The sequence below is a fragment of the Nyctereutes procyonoides genome, unplaced genomic scaffold (genome assembly GCF_905146905.1).
Source record: "Nyctereutes procyonoides isolate TBG_1078 unplaced genomic scaffold, NYPRO_anot_genome, whole genome shotgun sequence".
In the NCBI taxonomy this organism is placed as follows: domain Eukaryota; kingdom Metazoa; phylum Chordata; class Mammalia; order Carnivora; family Canidae; genus Nyctereutes; species Nyctereutes procyonoides.
In genome coordinates this window covers 172,500-178,572 of record NW_026575106.1, presented here as the reverse complement: position 1 = coordinate 178,572, position 6,073 = coordinate 172,500, and the positions used below count along the sequence as shown (strand labels likewise).

General features: G+C 63.0%; 1 pseudogene; it reads left to right on the top strand.

The window, feature by feature from the left end:
• The first annotated feature begins 1,462 nt into the window (after positions 1 to 1,462).
• LOC129514786 (translation initiation factor IF-2-like) lies at positions 1,463 to 5,543 on the top strand (annotated as a pseudogene).
• Positions 5,544 to 6,073: the final 530 nt, after the last annotated feature.

Sequence of the window (6,073 nt, the reverse complement as noted above, 5' to 3'; positions counted from 1 at the left end):
GGGGAGAGCCCGGGCCGGGGAAGGGGAGCCTGAGCGCTCTCTGCGCACTCGTGGAGCGAGCCGGGCGCGTGGCTTACAGGGTCCGCGGCCGCGCTAGGGACCGGGTATGGCCCGGGGGCTACGTTGGGATCCCCCTCTCTGTAGGACTCCTCGGACCGATGGGAGCCGAAAACTGGCTCAGGCCTTCAGACAGGCCTGGCACTGGCCGCCTATTGGGGCGCCTGGAGGGTGACAGTCCTCGTTTCGCAAACTGAAGAACTCTTAGAGTGTGGACTAGACTGGGTAGGAGAGCAACTAGCTGGAACCTAAAATAACTTCGTTTCTGCCCAAGTAAATGGTGCCCATAAACACACCCAGTCCTATATAAAGGGGGAGACTGAGACTCTGGTCCCTAACATGCGGGGTCCTGGGGTAAAGTTGGAGTTGGAGTCTAAGTTTCTAGAAAAGTCCATCGTTCTCCCACTCCTACCTGTCTTCTGAGGTCTGGCCTCCACCTAGGTGAAGAGGAAGAGAAGCCCATGGGGCCTTGGGGTGGGAGGGGCGAAGGTGGGAGGCCCGGAGTGCCCCTTCTTCAGCGTCTCTTCTTCCTGCTGTGAGGAGAGCCCCGCCCTCTTCAGGGCTGAGTAAGAGATGAGCGCATCGCTCTGCAGGTAGGAAGTCAGGGTGAAGTCACCCTGGCAGGCAGGAGGAGCTGCCCGAGGCTTCTGCCAGCAGAGATGTCCAGAGCAGGCCTGCCGGCTGGAGGCCAGGGCGCTGTGCTGCCAGCTCAGGAGAGCCACCCTGCGGCCACCAGACCTTGGGTTGCTTGCCAGATACCGCCAGAGCCCCAGGGCCTTGGACTTTAGGGTCTGGAGTTTGCCATGGGAGGGCTCTTGGGCGCAGGCAAGCCTTACTTCTGGTGCTAATAAGGACTACCGAGGCTGCGTTACTCAGGCCTGCCCAGGGAAGGGACTTGAGTAGGAAGGAAGGGGCCGAGGGGAGGGACTTCATTACAAATCTCTCATGGCAAGAGAATGCAGAGTACGGGGGCTTGGCTGGCAACACTGCTGCCCAGCTGTTTCCCTGGCCTTTCTTCCCATGAAGTCCACTTATGGAGCTGCCTGCCTGCCCTCTGCGGCCCCACCCACACGGACACCCAGCAGGCATCTCAAGTCTGATGCATCCAGAAGAAACTTGAATTCTACCTTTCCCACTCTCCAAATCTTGTTTCTCCCTCAGCCTCTCCCCCCAGTTTCTCAGGACAAAAACCAGAGTCACACAAGATCTTTCATTCCCCAAATCTGATCCAAAAGCATATTCTGCTGGTTCTCTCTTCAGAATGTAGTCAGAGTCCCACCCACCTTGGTCATGACCTCCTTGATCCAAGCTGCTGTCCTCTCCAGGCCATTATGTTGGCCTCCTCTGGAGCTCCTGCTCTTGTGCTTGCCCCCTCCTGATCTGTCCTCCCCACAGCCCCAGAGTGATGCTGGAAAACAGCAAGGCCCTGCACGTGGAGGAGGCCCCCACCCCTCTGGAGCTGATATCCCAGCAACATGCATCAGTGTGCCTGACCCAAGGCTGCAGCCTGACGGGTGAGTGGTCAGGAGTCTGCTCTGATGGGTGGTTGCCCCCTCACCTCAGCTCACCCCACTTCCCTTGGCTTCGCCCTCCTCCTCCTTGCTCCAGTTGGGCTCCTCTGGCCTCCTGTGATCTTCCCTGAATGGAGCAAAGCCATCTGTGCTTGGGGCCTTTGCATTGGCTGTTTCCTCTATCCAAGAGGCACTGGTCCCACCTGCCCCAGACCTTCCCTCACCTGCCGAGGTGTCCGCTCAGATGTTGCTCCTCAGCAGGCCTCTCCTGGCCATATAGAGGGCAGTGCTCCCACACTCTCCCTGGCCTGCTTTGCTTTCCTTAGAACACTGCTGTATTTCATTATTACGTGTGTTTGCATGCTTACTTGCACATGTGTGGTTTTATATTATAACGTAAGCTTCTGAGGGCAGGGAGTTTGCTATTCTATGTCCCTAGTGCCTAGAACAACACTTGCAACATAGCAGGTGCTCAACTGCTCAACACATATTGGTTGGTTAAGTGAATGAATGCGATGGTGATGTGCCCACATCAGGACTTCTGGGTTACCGCGGTCTTCCTGACAGCCATGTGCTAGTCCACTGTGTGGATGTGCCTCAGTTTACTCAACTCCTCCCCTACTTGAGGACATGTAGTGGTTTTCTAAAAGATTTTACTCATTCATTCATTCATTCATTCATTCATGAGAGATGCAGAGAGAGATGCAGAGACATAGGCAGGGGAAGAAGCAGGCTCCCTGCAGGGAGGCTGATGTGGGGCTCAATCCCAGGACCTCAGGATCATGACCTAAGCTGAAGGCAGATGCTCAACCCCTGAACCACTCAGGTGCCCCACATGTAGTGTTTTTATTCTTTCTCTACTATAAACAAAGTTTCATTGCACCTCTTTGTATGTCTGTCTTTGCATTCATGTGTGAATATAGTGAAAAATCAACATTCTAGCTCTCTGGACTTGCTGGTTCAATGAGTGTGTGCATTTAGAGCTTTGGAAGGTAGCACCAAACTGCCCCCTAAGTGTGTTTCTAATGAATTATGATTTGAAAAAAATATTTGAAAATGCATATTTTAAAAGAATGACATTAACACTACACTACTCTATTTCAGAGCCCTTGACATTATGAGGTCAGAGTCCGGGACTGAGTCTCATTTCACAGAGGCAAGGCCCGGGCTCAGAGGGGGTGTGGGACTGTGATCTTTCGGCTGCTGCAGCTGAAGTAATCAGAATGGCCCCAACCTTTCCTACTTTCACAGAATCAATCTTTAGTGCTTGTCACCACATCACTCTGTAACCCATGGAGAGCACCGTCACTGGGGGGTGGATGTCTATTACTGGTGCTGCATTGGAAAGTTTCCTGAAATTCACCAGCACCTACCCAACAAGCATCTACTCAACACATGCTCCGTGCCATGATGATGCTGTTGGAGGTGGTGGGGATACAAGCCTGCAACGACACAAAAAAGCCCTGGAACGCCCGGGTGGCTCAGCGGTTGAGCATCTGCCTTGGGCTCCGGTCGTGATCCCAGGATTCGGCTGGAGCCCCACATCGGGCTCCCTGCGAGGAGGCTACTTCTCCCACGGCCTGTGTCTCTGCCTCTCTGTATCCGAGAGAAAGAAAGAAGGAAAGAAAGAAAGAGAAAGAAGGAAGAGAAGGAAAGAAAGAAAGAAAAGAAAGAAGGAAGGAAAGAAGGAAGGAAGAAAGAAAGAAAGAAAAGAAAGAAAAGAAAGAAAGAAAGAAAAGAAAGAAAGAAAGAAAGAAAGAAAGAAAGAAAGAAAGAAAAAAAAAAACCTTAAAAAAAAAAAAAAAACGGCGAACTTGCGGTAACGGCCGGGCGGCCCGGCGGTCGAGCTCCGCCTTCAGCCCAGGGCGGGGTCCTGGAGACGCGGGCTCAGAGTCCCACGTCGGGCGCCCTGGATGGAGCCTGCTTCTCCGTCTCTCCGTCTCTCCGTCGGCTGGTCGCACCGGGAGGGCGAGAGGGAGGCGGGAGGCGCGGCCTCGGGGAGTCCCCGAGGGGAGGGGAGGCGAGGCGAGGCGAGGCGGCGCCAACCGGGTGCTGCTGGTCGAGCCGGGCGGGCGGGCGGCCGCCGTGGGACCGCGGGACCGCTGGGCGACCGCATCCACCAGCAGGGAGGGAAGGAGGCGCGAGTGCGCGCGCCCTCCCGCCTCGCGGGCCCTCTGGGAGGGGGGTGCACGCGCCTGTCGGCCGAGGAGGCCCCCGGCTCTCCCCCTTCCCGCCCCAGCCCGGGGCTCCCCCCCCCCACCGGGTCGGTGCAGAAACGGCGAGAGTAGTGGTGTTTCCCCGGCGGCCCGCCCCGCCCCTCGCGGGGACGGAGGAGCGCCGGGGCCTCCCACTTACTCTGCAGCTCTCAGGGCTCTTGACCGCGCCAGACTAGAGTCAAGCTGCACAGGGTCTGCTTTCCCGCTGCTCCCGCCGTGCCCGTTCCCTTGGCTGTGGTTTCGCTGGACAGTAGGTAGGGACAGTGGGAATCTCGTTCATCCATTCGTGCGCGTCCCCGATTAGATGCCGAGGCGTTGGGCTGCCTTAGGAGCGTCCTAGTCACCCCCGCCGTGCCCCCGCGCTTCGGTGAATTCCTTCACTTTGACCTTCAGGGCACTGGGCAGAAATCACATCGCGTCCACACCCGCCGCGGGCCTTCGCGATGCTTGGTTCTAATTAAACAGTCGGATTCCCCTGGTCCGCACCGGTTCTAAGTCGGCTGCTAGGCGCCGGCCGAGGCGAGGCACCGCGCGGAACCGCGGCCCGGGGGCGGACCTGGCGGGGGGACCCGCGCGCCGAACGACGCGGGCGGGGGGGGCGGCGCCGGGCGTGAGCGGCGGACCCCAGCGACGGGGGACGGGACCGCCGCCACCGCCCGCCGCCGCCGCCCGTCACCCGCCACCCGCCTGGCTCCCCGGGGGCGGCCGCGACACCCGCCGCAGCTGGGGCGATCCACGGGAAGGGCCCGGCTGCGTCCAGAGTCGCGCCGCCGCCGGCCCCCCGGGAGCCCGTGCCCCCGTGGGCCCGCGGGGGACCTCCCGCACCGCCGGGGCCCCGCCGCTCCCCCCGCCCCGCCTCCACGCCCCCGCCCCCGCCGCCCCCGGGAAGGGGAGGGGCAGAAGAGGAGAGCGGGGGGGGAGGGACGCGCGGGGGTGGGGCGGAGGAGGGTCCCGGGGGCGGGCCCGGGCGGGGGTGCCCCGGGCGTGGGGGGGCGGCGGCGCCTCGTGCAGCCGCGGCGCGCGCCCAGCCCCGCTTCGCGCCCCAGCCCGACCGACGCAGCCCTTAGAGCCAACCCTTACCCCGAAGTTAGGGATCCGGCTCGCCGACGTCCGGTACCTACATCGTTCCAACATGCCGGAGGCTGTTCACCTTGGAGACCGGCTGCGGATATGGGTACGGCCCGGCGCGAGGTTTGCACCCTCCCCCGGATTTTCAAGGGCCCGCGGGAGCTCCCCGGACGCCGCCGGGACCGCGACGCTTTCCGAGGCAGGGCCCCTCTCTCGGGCGAGCCCATTCCAGGGCGCCCCAACCTTCACAAAGAGAAGCGCGCTCTCCCCGGGCTCCCGCCGGCCTCCCGCCGGCCTCCCGGGATCGGTTCGTTACCGCACCGGACGCCTCCGGCGCCCATCTCCGCCTCTCCGGACTCGGGGATCTGAACCCGACTCCCTTTCGACCGGCTGAGGGCAACGGAGGCCGTCGCGCGTCCCTTCGGAGCGGCCCCCCGAGCCACCTTCCCCGCCGGCCTTCCCCGCCGTCCCGGAGCCGGTCGCGGCGCACCGCGGCGGTGGAAACGCGCCCGGCGGCGGCCGGTCGGCGGCCGGGGGGCGGTCCCCCGCCGACCCACCCCCGGCCCCGCCCGCCCGCCCACGCACCCGCCGGAGCCCCCCTCCGGGGAGGGGGGGCGGCGGGGGAGGGGGGCGGGAGGAGGATCGGCGGGCGGAGATCCGCGGGCCGGCAGGCCGGACCGCCGCCGGGTGAATCCCCGGGCGGACGGCGCGGACCCCACCCGTTTACCTCGTAACGGCCTCACGCCCTCTGGAACTCTCTCTCCAAAGTCCTTTTCGGCTTTCCCTCGCGGTACTTGTCGACTCTCGGTCTGGGCCGCTGTTTGGCCTTAGACGGAGTTGACCACCCGCTGGGGGCTGCATTCCCAAGGCACCCGACTCCGCGGAGACCCGGGCCCGCGCGCCGGGGGCCGCTACCGGCCTCACGCCGTCCACGGGCCGGGCCTCGATCGGGGGCACTTGGGCCCCCACGAGCGGCGCCGGGGAGCGGGTCTTCCGGACGCCACGTGTCCGCGCCCCACCGCGGGGCGGGGATTCGGCGCTGGGCTCTTCCCGGTCCACTCGCCGTTCCCGAGGGAATCCTGCTTGGTTTCCTCCCCTCCGCTGACGAAGATGCTGAGACCCAGCGGGTCGCCGCCACGTCTGCTCGGAGGCCGCGTCTCGGAGGGAGGGCGCGCGCGCGCGGGCGCGGGGGAGTCGCCGCGAGGCCCGGAGAGAGCGAGC